We start from the raw sequence: 14,160 nt of genomic DNA, 5'->3' as shown, positions 1-14,160 counted from the left end.
GAAGCAGAAGAGTCTTTGCCAAACTCTTTCTATGAGGCTTCAATAACCTTGATCCCCAAGCCACACAAAGACACAACTAAGAGAACTTCAGACCAATATCCCTCATGAGCACTGATGCAAAAATACTCAATAAAATACTGGCAAATCAGGTCCAAGAGTACATCAAAACAATCATTCACCACGATCAAGTAGGTTTCATCCCAGGGATGCAGGGATGGTTCAACATATGAAAATCCATCAACGTAATCCACCATATAAACAAGCCGAAAAACAAAAATCACATGATCATCTCACTAGATGCTGAAAAAGCCTTTAACAAAAATCCAACACCCCTTCATGATAAAGGTATTGGAGAGATCTGGGATAACAGGGACATACTTAAACATAATAAAAGCTATATACAGTAAACCAACAGCAACATCAGACTAAATGGACAGACACTCAATGTGATTCCACTAAAATCAGGAACAAAACAAGGCTGTCCACTCTCTCCATACCTTTTCAACATGGTACTTGAAGTTCTAGCTATTGCCATATGACAACAAAGGGGGAACAAGAGGATACAAATTGGGAAGGAAGAGGTCAAACTTTCATTGTTTGCAGATGATATGATAGTTTACATCAATGACCCAAAGAACTCTACCAGGGAACTCTTACAGCTGATTACACCTTCAGCAAAGTGGCAGGCTACAAGATCAACTCAAGAAAATCAGTAGCCCTACTATATACAGATGATAAAAGGGCTGAGAAAGAAATCAGAGAAGCATCACCCTTTACAATTGCCACAAACAACATAAAATACCTTGGGGTAACGCTAACCAAACAAGTGAAAGACCTGTATGGCAAGAACTTTGAAACTTTAAAGAAAGAAATTAAAGAAGCCCTAAGAAAATGGAAAGATCTCCCATGCTCTTGGAAAGGAAGGATCAATGTAGTAAAAATGGCAATCCTGCCAGAAGCAATCTACAGATTCAATGCAATCCCCATTAAAATCCCAGCATAATTCTTCACAGACCTTGAAAGAACAATAATCAATTTTGTATGGAAAAACAAAAGACCCAGGATAGCCAAAACAACCCTGTTCAACAAGGCAATGTCCAGAGGCATCACCATCCCTGACCTCAAGCTCTATTATAGAGCTATAGTCCTGAAAACAGCTTGGTATTGGCACAAAAATAGACAGGTAGACCAATGGAATCAAATTGAAAACCCGGATATTAACCCACACACGTATGAACATCTGATCTTTGACAAAGAAGCTAAAAATATACAATGGAAAAAGAAAGCATCTTCAACAAATGGTGCTGGCATAGCTGGAGGGTGGCATGTAGAAGAAGGCAGATCAATCCATGTTTATCACCATGCACAAAACTTAAGTCCAAATGGATCAAAGACCTCAACATAAATCCAGCCACACTGAACCTCTTAGAAGAGAAAGTGGGTGGTACCCTTGAACGAATTGGTACAGGAGACAGCTTCCTGAACATAACACCAGTAGCACAGGCAGTAAGATCAACAATTAACAAATGGGACCTCCTGAAACTGAGAAGCTTCTGTAAGGCAAAGGACACAGTCAGCAAGACAAAAAGGCAGCCCACAGAATGGGAAAAAATATTCACTAATCCCACATCTGACAGAGGATTGATCTCCAAAATTTACAAAGAACTCAAGAAGCAAGTCTCCAAAACACCAAAGGATCCATTTAAAAAGTGGGCTGCAGAACTAAATAGAAAATTTTCAATAGAGGATTCTAAAATGGCTGAGAGGCACTTGAGAAAGTGCTCAACATCCTTGGCCATCCGGGAAATGCAAATCAAAACAACTCTGAGATACCATCTCACTCTTGTCAGGCTAAAATCAAAAACACCAATGACAATTTATCCTGGAGAGGATGTGGTGAAAGGGGAACACTCCTCCATTGCTGGTGGGAGTGCCAACTTGTTCAGCCATTTTGGAAATCAGTATGGAGATTCCTCAGAAACATGGGAATAAACCTACCACAAGACCCAGCAACCCCACTCTTAGGTATATATCCAAAAGATGCCCATTCATACAACAAGGATGTCTGTTCCACTATGTTCATAGTAGCATTATTTGTAATAGCCAGAACTTAGAAACAACCTAGATGCCCCTCAACCGAAGAGTGGATAGAGAAAATGTGGTATATTTACACAATGGAGTACTATTCAGCAGAAAAAAAAACCAATGGAATCCTGAGATTTGCAGGCAAATGGATGACACTAGAAGAAACCATTCTGAGTGAGTTAACACAGTCACAAAAAGAGAAACATGACATGTACTCTCTCCTATATGGATTTTAGACATAGATCTGGGGAGTGCCAGCCTACAATCCTATGGCCAGAGAGTCTGTGAAACAGAACCTTCATTCAGTGGCTCATGGAAGAAGAGGCAGACTCCCACGGATAAGCACTGAGCTGAACTCAAGAAAGCCAGTAACAGAGAGGGAGGACTGATGACCAAAGGGATTAAGACTGGGCTGGTTTAACCCCCAGAAACAGTTGACCTGACAAAGGTTAGCTCTTGAATCCCAGACTGATGCCTAGGAATCCAGCATGGGACTGATCAAGACCCCCTGAATGTGGGTGTCAGTGAGGAGGCCTAGGGAATTTATTGAGCCTTGGGCAGTAGATCAGTACTCATCCCGGACTTTGGACTCCCATCCAACAATGTGAGATGCACTCTCACCCTGAACTCTTGGGGGAGGGTCTAGGCCCTGCCCTGGATGAAATGACAGACTATGGACACCCCCATGGAGGGCCTCACCCTCCCTGGGGAAATGAGGGGATAATGGGGGGGATGGGGGGAGGGCACGGGAGGAGAGGAGGGAAAGGGAGAGGGACCTGGAACTGACTTGTGAAGCAACCTTGTTTCTAATCTAAATTTAAACTTAAAAATAAATAATAAAAAAAGAAAAATGTGTTAATGCAAATTTTTAAATTAAATTAAATTTAATAATAACATTTTAAATTGTAAAACAAGGAAGGCAAATTAATCATTTTAATATTAATCATTTGGTCTATATTGTAAAACATTCTTTTCCTACTTAAGAGTTCCCCACACACACATAACATTAACACTTTACTGAAAATAACAACTGAATTTGACAATGTCTGCTACTTATTGAGTATAAAATACATTATGCATACTCAATGGTCCCATGCTGGATTTTTAAGGTACTATATGCTGATTCTCAGGTAGCATCATGACACACACTCTCTCTAATAACCTGCCATGGCACAAGACCAGTCCACCCATCACATAATAGCTTCCTCATTGCTTTCTGGTTTCTCTACCTCTCAGATATATTTCAGAAGACATATGAAGCAAGATAGACAATGAAGGGATTAGTGCCATTATGATGCTTTGGGTTGTATCTAAGTGAGAAAATGGAATTCAGGAAGTGAATGCCTTTTTCATCCATAAGACCTCTCAGCACCTCAAGGGAATCCATTCAACATTTGTTAAATAATTACTTCAATCTGGAGTTATCGAATCTGAGACAGCCATAGTTCAAGCGAAAGAAGCCATTCCATGGGCTCTTTGAGGGCCCAGTAAACAGTGTATTGTAACAGCCCAATTGTGTCCTGAGAAAGTGGTGAGAATCGCAGGGTTGTAAAAAGCAAAAACTGCAGCTGTACAAATTGGTCTAGACAGACAATTGGTTGTTTATTGCCACTCAGCTATTTCTGACATGGAAGGATCAACAAGTCATCTTCTAGAATGCTGTGATTCTGATGTTCAGCCCAGTCAAAAACAGGTTCATTTGAGAGAGACATAATCCTTGATCTTTAAGTGGCTCCTATGATTGGTTTTGGGGCACTAAACCAAAGTGCAGACATTTTGTGATTATAGTTCCCAACACTGATACATATTTTTGTGGAGACAAAGAGGAAAAGACAGAAACACCAGTATTGTTTGAAACTCAATCTTCTCATGAATATTTTAGTTTTTAAATAAGCCAAATAAATACACTGCCCTGTATTCATACAAAATGTGAAGGTCGTGAGAACATCTTCAAACATTCATAACAGTATAAATGGCCGAGATGCACATAAATTTAAAAACAAGGCACCAGGAACAAGAATGTGTGCATACGAGCTTATACAAGCTCAAGAACAAAATTGCATTCTGGTTTTAAGGGCAAGGATACCATTTACCAACTGGGCACAGCGGCACATGACTGTAACCCCAGCACTCAAGAGAGTAAGGCAGGAGGACCGGGAGGTCTAGGCTACACTGAGCTACACAATGAAAAACAAGAAGAAAAAGGTAGTACCCTTTTTAACACTTGACAAGGTATAGATGATACCTGTGGGTGGCTGCTGCAAGAGAAAAGTGGACTTCTGGTGTCTTATCTATACTGTTGCTGGGTCACTTCCCATCGAGTGTTTACTTAAAGAGGGACACTCACATTCTGTGTGCTTTCATACACCCAGCTTTTCCATCATTTCAGAGCTTCTGTTTAAAAAACATTCTAAAGGAGTCAAGATATGTATGTGGTTGTACTTTGAATCACAGACAAGGGTTAATAGCCCTTATATAAGAACAACCACAAAATGTTATGTAAATATTAAGGACCTCCCACATATGACTAGGAGAAGATGATCCAGAGGGGTAAAAGAAAGTTACAAGCTTTATTTTCCTTTGCAGTGACTCAGGAAGGAAGAGAAACTGGACAGCTTTATAGGGAATGGAGAGGGGGGGGTGGTTCAGAATGTTAGCCCTGAAGGCTCTAGGCATGGAGATAATGACTAGAAACAGCCCATCCTATGAGTTGGACAGAAATGCATTTGGGAGCTTTCTCTATTTGTTTCTCAAATGGAAAGTTGTTATAAATAAAGTATTGTATATTTTGATACAATTGCTATAAATTTTTATTTGACTTTTCTTGGTGCACACAGAACTTTTGACACCTCATGAGATGGTTGTTCAATAAGCCAGTCAACCTCTGAATAAACAAGAGCTGAAGCACTGGAAAAATACAACTCACAGGAATAAGAATGAAAGGAAGGAAGGAAGGAAGGAAGGAAGGAAGGAAGGAAGGAAGGAAGGAAGGGAAAAAGGAGTGAGGGAGGGAGAGAGGGAGGGAGGGAGGGAGGGAGGAAGATCTCTTTACCCAAACTCATAAGTGCTAAAATAAAACAAAACGCCTCACATTTAGAATATGGTTCAGACTAACAAAGTGGACACAACACAGTCCAGTAACCACAGAAACCAAAAAGAGTGGACACTTCTCCAGGAAACCCTGTACTGGTATAGGAGATCCTGAAGCCAGTGTGCCAGAGGATTGACGAGAGAAACTGCCAAGAAAACCTGGACAATTTCCTCACAATGAAACCTTCACAGGCACGTTTATTTGTCTTTGCTTCTGCATTTCTATCAATTATATCTCTGATACAAGGCAGAGGGAACCTGGAAAATCTCTCCAAAGTTCTGGCTGGAGCTATAAATAAATTTGTCTCCTGTCTCTAATTCCCATCCCCAGGGTTGTTTGGGAAAGCTGCAAAGAGCAGACCAGATGCTGATGATAACAGTGATTTTGTGCCCTCCTTAAGTTCCCTTAGTTATTACTCCTAGAAACGGGTGCAGAGGGGCAGCTGCCTCTAAAACCCTGCATGCTCACCACCTCTGTCTTTTCAAATTTCCCAGGATATACTCAACAGGGATGTGGAGCCTGCTTGACTTCACCCCCACACAACCCACCCAGGCCAAGCCATCTTTCCACCTCTGGTCATGAGGAAAACTCCACAACTGTGGCCTTCCTGAACATTCATCAATACATATGTCTATATGAATATATATGAAATAGGCAAAAATGAACCCCCAAATGCACAGAAATTTGAAAACAAACAGGACTTGATATAACATTCCACCTCTTTTTTTCATTCCACAGACTACTGAGATATAGATCTTAGTATCCAGCCATCAGAATTCTCTTGAGTGATGTTTGCTGTGTGATCTACTGTGCCATTTCCCAGCCAGTCAGGAAGCAAGTGCACAGCAGCACGATAGCTCGTTATGCCGAACTCTTGTTTCCATTTGTGTCTTGTCCCTCACTATCCTCACCCTTTGGACTTGCTCCTCATCGTTAATAAGAAATATTGATCTTTCCCCCAAGCTGTAAGCTTTAAAGGAATTAAATAAAATCACCAGACAACCTGAAGACCCAGTTGAGACAATGAACAATTAATCTGAAATGGGAACCTATTCACTTTCTTATGGTGGTTCCTCGGTAGTATAATCTCCCTCGGTTGCCAACACAGACAGGGCAAAAGCAGAATTATTTGGTTCATGCAGGAATGGGATTTTGTGCAAAGCATTAATGAGTTTTTGTCACAATTTAGCCTGTTATCCTCCACACTTCAGGCATTGTTTTTTGACCTGGATCCTTTCTACCTGTTCTCCCACTGGAAGCAAGTGTCAATGGTGATCAGTTGGAAATACGGTTGCCATAGCAAGATCTCACCCACACAATATATTATTTTATCAGAAACAATAATACACAAGAGGAAAAAAAGGACCACTGTCCTGATTGCCACTTCATGGTAACCTGTGAAGGGATCAATCAGGGAGCAGCATGCAATAGCGGGGTATGGCTGGATTTTAGAGGGAGAAGTTTCTCTCTATCCACTTGAAAGAGAAGTAATGATTGAGGGCATTTAAGAAGAGTATGAAGACACTGGTATCAGAATCTGAGGTCCACTGTTTGCAGCTTTACCGAGACTTTCAAACCTTTCTGATTCCTCTTGTTTTGTCTAATGTCTTAGTTAAGGTTTCTTTTTTTTTAAAGTAAAAATTAAGTTAAATTAAAAGCAATCGTATTTCACATACCAACCCTGGTTCCCTCTCCCTCCCATCCTCCCATGACTCTGACAACCCCTGCCTCACCCCCCATCCACTCCCCAGGGACCCCAGGGGTCATCAAAGTCTGACACATCATTTGAGGCAAGACCTAGGCCCACCCCGTGTATCTAGGCTGAGGGAATATCCCTTCATAGGGAATGGGCTCCCAAAGCCCATTCATGCATTAGGGATGAATACTGGTTCCACTGTCAGAGATCCCCTAAACTGTTCAGGCCTCCTGACTGACACCCACATTCAGGGGGCCTGGTTCAGTCCTATGCTACTAGTGGGAGTGCAAACATGTACAGCCACTTTGGAAATCAGTATGGCATTTTCTCGGGAAAATGGGAATCAGTCTACCTCAAGATCCAGAAATTCCAGTCTTAGGCATAAACCCAAAAGATGCACATTCTTACCACAAGGACATCTGTTCAACAATGTTCATAGCAGCATTATTTGTATTGGCTAGGGTTTCTGTTGCTGTGATAAAACCCCATGACCAAAAGGCAAGTTAGGGAGGAAAAGGTTTACTTGGCTCACACTTCCACATTGCTGTTAATCACTGAAAGAAGTCAGGACAGGGACTCAAACAGTAGGATCCCGGAGGCAGGAGCTGATGCAAAGGCCATTGAGGATGCTGCTTACTGGCTTGCTTCCCATGGCTTGCTCAGCCTGCTTTCTTATAGATCCCAGGACCAGCGGCCCACGGATGGTACCACTGGCAATGGGCTGGGTCCTCCCGCATTGATCAGGAAATGCCTCAAGACATTTCAACTGAGGCTCCTTCCTCTGATGACTCTAGCTGTGTCAAGTTGACACACAAAACCAGTCAGTACACCTAGGATACATTTAAACATCAGCCCGTGCACATTGTGGCATTGTACTGTTCTCTCAGAACTGAAGTTACCTCCAAATTGTAAGAAGAATTTTGCAATATGAATCAGGACTTGCAAATATAAAACAGCTACTGTATCTATAATTGCTTCTATGTAACAAAGAACTTGGGTGCTGACACTGGAAGAAACAGTGAAGTAATGTTCTATACATTTTAATTAAACTAACATTTATTGAGCATCTCTTACAGACCACATAAAATAAATAGCACTTAGGACATAAAAGGGAACTAGGACCTAGTTTCAATGTGTATGAGGAAGAACCCTGTGGAACAGAGAAAATAAAAGACTTTGATGAAAAAAATAATCTACTTACTGTGGACTTGTAAAAAATGGTAAATACATAAGGTTTGGAGGACAATTAGGTGCTAGGCAGGCAAAAGAGGGAACATTTGGTGTACCCAAATGACCTTGGGTATATGGTCACCATGCTACTTGCTAAGGAGTTAAATAGTCTTCAAGAAAATAAAGATTTACACATCACTCTTAAAACCTCATTCTTTTTCCCTGCTTTGTTCTTCAAAACAAAGAAGCCAAAGCAAAAAAAAGTTGCCTTGAACCATACAGTACTGAAATGCAGTGCTGTACCACTGAGAGAAAAAAAATTTGACCATTTTCAAAATTTGGAATGGGGTTTACATTTAAATAAATACATTAATATCCTACTGGGGGCTGCTTGTCAACTATGTGCAGGATTTTCCCCAGGTACACCTATTTTCAGCTCAAGTTATTTAGATGGTTAAATGTATGCCTGGAACCTCATGGGGAGATATGAAAGACGGAGAGAAACAGGAGTGACAGAGAGCAAATGATTTTCATTTATTTACATATTATAAAAGGATTTGCTTCAGGAGTCTTACCACACTACCAGCACTAGGCTCCTTTTCTCCCTTAAAAGAATGAGGTCTCCTTCTGAGTCAAACAATAACATAAGCCAACCTACTGTGAAAGGCAGCAAGGCATTTCCCACAATGCACCTGGAAGTTTCACCTGCCTCTATACTTTGGTACTGTTAATGACAGAAGATACAAAAAGAACCAGCTATATAGGATCTTCTATTTCTAAAAGCTAATGATTACAGTGTATTATGTATGGACAACTTAGTGTGATTATTTTCCCATCTGTTATTTTTTGCACATTTTCACTTTCTCTTCATCTCATGAGTCTTAAGGACAAATCACTATCAAATGGCATTGTCATTGCAGTTTTCATTTTTCCCTTATATTTGATGTGCATTGCTGGTGAATCTTTAAAGCATCTAATCTGGAAAAAAATGATACTGGCTAGTGAATGTAGGTTCTCCTGGACAGGGTGGAGGGACACAGTGTACACTACATACCTACATCACCAAGTTCTGTATCTCATGACCAAAGTCATGTGGAAGCTAGGGGTACCAGATTAAATGTTTAGGACCTTGCCTAACAAAGGTCAAAAAAGAAAAGCGAAACCTAAGAAGTTCCCCTCAGTTGGAGGGTGGATTGGAGAATCATCCTCAATGGGAGGATAGATTAAAGATGGGTAAATTAAAAAATTGGTAAAGTTAATAAATAAGGCCAGTCTTTCACCTGATCCACTGAGGTCAGGAAAGTAAAGGAAAACTCAGAGGTCTAAAAGGATAGCCAACAAGTAAGGCTATAAGTATGTATTAAAAAGGGGGTACCAGATTAAATGTTTAGGACCTTGCCTGACAAAGGTCAGGAAAGAAAGGGAACCTAAGACATCACCCTCAGTTGAAGGGTGGATTGGATTAAATGCTTAGGCCCTTGCCTGACAAAGGTCAGGAAAAAAAGGGAACCTAAGAGATCACCCTCAGTTGAAGGGTGGATTAGATTAAATGTCTAGGCCCTCACCTAACAAAGGTCAGGAAAGAAAGGGAACCTAAGATAAAAAGTTGCCCTCAGTTGGAGGGTGGATTGGAGGATCATCCTCAATGGGAGGATAGATTAAAGATGGGTAAATTAAAAAAATTGGTAACAGTTAATAAATGAGGTATTAGTATTCAGTAAAGAAAAAGACAAAGGTATATAAAATAAAAATGTTTGGTTACATTTATATGGGGTAGGTTATTGATACAAATTTAAGGTCAATTTTGTAAGTCATCTCTAAAAACTTTTGACAAAAGCCTGGCCTTTCCACTTTGCATCTACAGAATTACAAGGAGTGGGTATGGCTGTAGCCCCTGAGTGTAGCTCAAAACCTCTCTAATGAAGAAATGATGAGGGACATACAGGACTTTTTCAACCTTTTGTCTTAATTCAAAGATTGACTGGAGTTGTTCTGTTAAAGAAGTTTCAGTTCAACAAACTAATCATAACCTAGGCAAAAGAAGAGATATGTATGCATGGTCTGTGTGTATGGACGTGGCCATGTCAGTATGTATGAAGTGTGAAATGTAAATGTGTGAATGTTGACAAAAGCAACTGTTCTAATTGCCTTGGATATGATTAAAGGGATACTTAAATCCCTTCAAACAGTTAAAAACTACCTAAATCGATTTAGATATAGCCAAAAGAAACATCCAGTCAGTTGGTTAATATCTTAACAAAAAATTCAAGTTAAGCCCTCAGAGCCAGTCCAAAAAAAAAAAAAAAAAAAAAAACAGAGAGAGAGGTTTTCTCAGGAAACTGTCCGGCCGCTTTGGCAGGCCCCACCCCCAAAGGTGTCTGTGTAGATGCAAACGAGGCCTTGTCAGCTAGTGAGAACTACAGGTTAAAGCAAAAAAAAAAAAAAAAAAAAGGGGGGGGACTATTTGGGACATAATATAGTTTACAATCCTTAAATGATTCTCAAAGGTACTTAATGGTTATGTCCCTTTTAAAGGACATCTACTAATAATTTAAATAGTGATCCCAATTCACCTAGATAGTTGACTAAGGAGGGTAGACAAATCCTTCTACTGTTATAGTCCAACTTCAACAGTTCATACAAAATTTAAAAATAAAAAAGGGGGAGTAATGTCCCCAGTCCCCACATGATTCTTTGAATAATCCACTCCTCATTTTAAAATTTTTAAAATGTAAATGACAGTGAGCAATCTGCTTCAGACAGATTCAGGCATAATGAAACTTGAGCAACTATTGCTCAGGTCAAATGGAAACATCCATACACTAGACAGTGGAAAAGACCCTAATTTGGCATGTTAAAAATATGGGTTAAGTAAGTTATAAGAACTAGTTGGAAACAAGTCTAAGATAAAGGTCAAGTGTTCATAATTAATAATCATCCCCTGTATCAGTATTTGTGGACTGGCAGTGCCACAAAGGAAAGCGTGTCTACATATGGCACCCAACATGGGGCTCTAACCCTCAACCCTGATAGTAAGAGTCCCATGCTCTACTGACTTATTCATGCAATATTTGATGTGTGTACTAGTGGAAAGGACTTTGTAATGAACTTGAAGGAACATTATGAAGGCTGAAGCTTCCACATGACTTTGGTCATGAGAATACAGAACTTGGGAATGTAGGTGTGTAGTGTACACTGTGTCCCTCCACCCTGTCCAGGAGAACCTACATTCACTAGCCAGTATCATTTTTTTCCAGATTAGATGCTTTAAAGATTCACTAGCAATGCACATCAAATATAAGGGAAAAATGAAAACTGCAATGACAATGCCATTTGATGGTGATTTGTCCTTAAGACTCATGAGATGAAGAGAAAGTGAAAATGTGCAAAAAATAACAGATGGGAAAATAATCACACTAAGTTGTCCATACATAATACACTGTAATCATTAGCTTTTAGAAATAGAAGATCCTATATAGCTGGTTCTTTTTGTATCTTCTGTCATTAACAGTACCAAAGTATAGAGGCAGGTGAAACTTCCAGGTGTCGCACCTGCTGTGCAGCCTGTATCCGAGAATGTAGCGAGGTAGTCGGGATAGATGACACAGAGACCGGTCGGTTGCTTTAAGAAAACTTTATGCTTCCCAAGTCAGTTTAGGAGAAGACCCCAAGTCCGCTTAGGAGAGAAGTCTCTCCAAGAAAAAATGCTTCCCTTTTTAAGGACTTCTGCCATCCATCTACATACAATTCTTTCCAGACTTCTCACCCTCCTGGCTGGTGGTTTAATCTCCGGCCCCAGAATCGGGGAGACACAGCAGGGGGGACAGGAAGAAGCATCTAGCCGTAGGGGGTGTCAAAGTCATGGTGTTTCAGTGAGCAAGCCCTTATCTGAGCCCTATCAAGAGCTTTATAGCACTGAATTGTTTTCAGTAAACATTATCTCACAGCTGCCTGCTCCCAGGCCGAAGGGGAAATGGGTTTCTGCTCAAGATCTGGTGTCCCCACAATTCACCCCTTTTTATTTTTAAATGAGGCACTCCTGGCTTAGGTCAAGTAGGGTCACCCTCCCTTTCCCGTCCTCGGGGGACCTTGAACCCCTGTCTTAGGTGGGAGGGGGACTTCCCCACAGGTTGCCCGTCAACAGAGAGCCCCATGTTGGGTGCCATATGTAGACACGCTTTCCTTTGTGGCACTGCCAGTCCACAAATACTGATACAGGGGATGATTATTAATTATGAACACTTGACCTTTATCTTAGACTTGTTTCCAACTAGTTCTTATAACTTACTTAACCCATATTTTTAATTTGCATTCTGCTACATGGCTCTTTACCTTTCCTCAGTATGGTGCATCCCAAATCTGCCTGTGAAATCCATGCACCTAGATTCCTCCTCCCAGTTCCTCTTTCTGCCCAGAAGTACCGCCTATCATCTCCTACCTAGCTATTGGCCATTCATCTTTTTATTAAACCATTCAGAAGGCATCTTAGGCAGAGACATATCTTTACAGTGTACAAAAAGGTTATGCCACAACTGTTCATTTTGGTCATCACATCCGTAGGATTCTTCCAGTGCTTAAAATCCCCAAGGCTTCTCTGCCCCCATCTCTTTCCTCCCCACTTCCAAGAATGCTCCATTGAATATTGAGAATATAACTGAAAACCTTAAGCATCCTCGGTGTATCTATAACTCCTCTGAACATTCACAATGACTTCTTGCAAAATCTAACTCATCTATAAGGACAGTGCCTTCCATTCACCCTTTCAAATGGCAGCTATTTACTGCTTTCAAAAAGCTTTGCATTACTGATCTTGGAAATAAAGTGGCCATCCTCCTTGCTTCTGTTTCTAATCTTGGGCTATGCTCCTCACCATGGCAAAACTCGCTGCCAGGATCTGCTCTCTATTCATCTGATAACCTAAGGTCACTCTTCTCATTATTTGGAGATGTCATCTGCTTCTCATCAGCACCCCCTCCTTCTTACATGGCTGCCGTCCCAATGTTACTTGTTTTATGATATTTTTTCCTTAGGTCCACAGTAACTCTCAAAGTCATTCCAGCTTAGGCAATAAATCACTTTGCCCACAATCACCGGTGTTTCTGAAAACAAATAGATGTTCCTTCTGACCATAGACCTTCTAATCTTTTATGTTTTTGTATCTAATAGCATTGTCCTATAGTCAACAACTATATCCTAGATCTTTGTCTCTACCAAACATTAACCCCTCTCTTATCAAATTGTCGTTTCAATCTCTCCATTCTCCTCTTTCCAAGTCACACTCATTGTTTCCCAAATCAAAGCAATCATTACTGCTTAAGAGTTACAGTTCCTGCTACCTAATCTTTTTCTGTCACTTCCTTATGTATTTATTCCCCTGCACATGCAAATTAAACTACCTAACTAGACATGAAAACCCATTCACTGAATATATCTTCAGTTTTTTCTTTCTCCTGCTTTTACTCTTACTGTCTTGAGTAAACAGAAACTTTAGGTAAGTTTGTATTTTCTGCCTCTTTTGTACCTGCATCCAACTACTTCAACTAGATAAGAAATACACCACACAACACACACACACACACACACACACACACACACACACACACACACCACTGTTGTAACTAGGCTGACTAAACTATGTGTCAACTTATAAACACTTTAAATAGGCCCATTACACTACAGAGCAACTTGGGTATATTTCCCAAGATCACTCACTCTTCCATTCACCTTGGTGGTTCCATTTATTAATTGATGTTTTGGGGTTTCCTTTTTAATTATTCATGTTGAATTTGGATCCTATTTCACTGTGGGAAGAAAAGTAATCAGAAATGAGACATAATTCAAGTACACCCCCCTTGCATTTAGGTACTATCTTCCATCTTTGTTAACTGCACAGGATCTTTCTTTTTTTTAATTTTTAGTTTATTTTTTAATTCAATTTAAATTAGAAACAAATTTGCTTCCCATGTCAATCCTAGATCCCTCTCCCTGCTCTCCTCTCCCACCCCCCTTCAACCCTCCCCAAACCCCTTCCCCAATCCCTACTCCACTCTCCAAGGAGGGTGAGACCCTTCTTTGGGGATCTCAAAAGTCTGTCATATGATCTGGGGCAGGACCTAAG

Source organism: Mesocricetus auratus, unplaced genomic scaffold (assembly GCF_017639785.1).
Source record: "Mesocricetus auratus isolate SY011 unplaced genomic scaffold, BCM_Maur_2.0 Super-Scaffold_6730, whole genome shotgun sequence".
In the NCBI taxonomy this organism is placed as follows: Eukaryota; Metazoa; Chordata; class Mammalia; order Rodentia; family Cricetidae; genus Mesocricetus; species Mesocricetus auratus.
Note: the sequence above shows the minus strand (reverse complement) of the source record.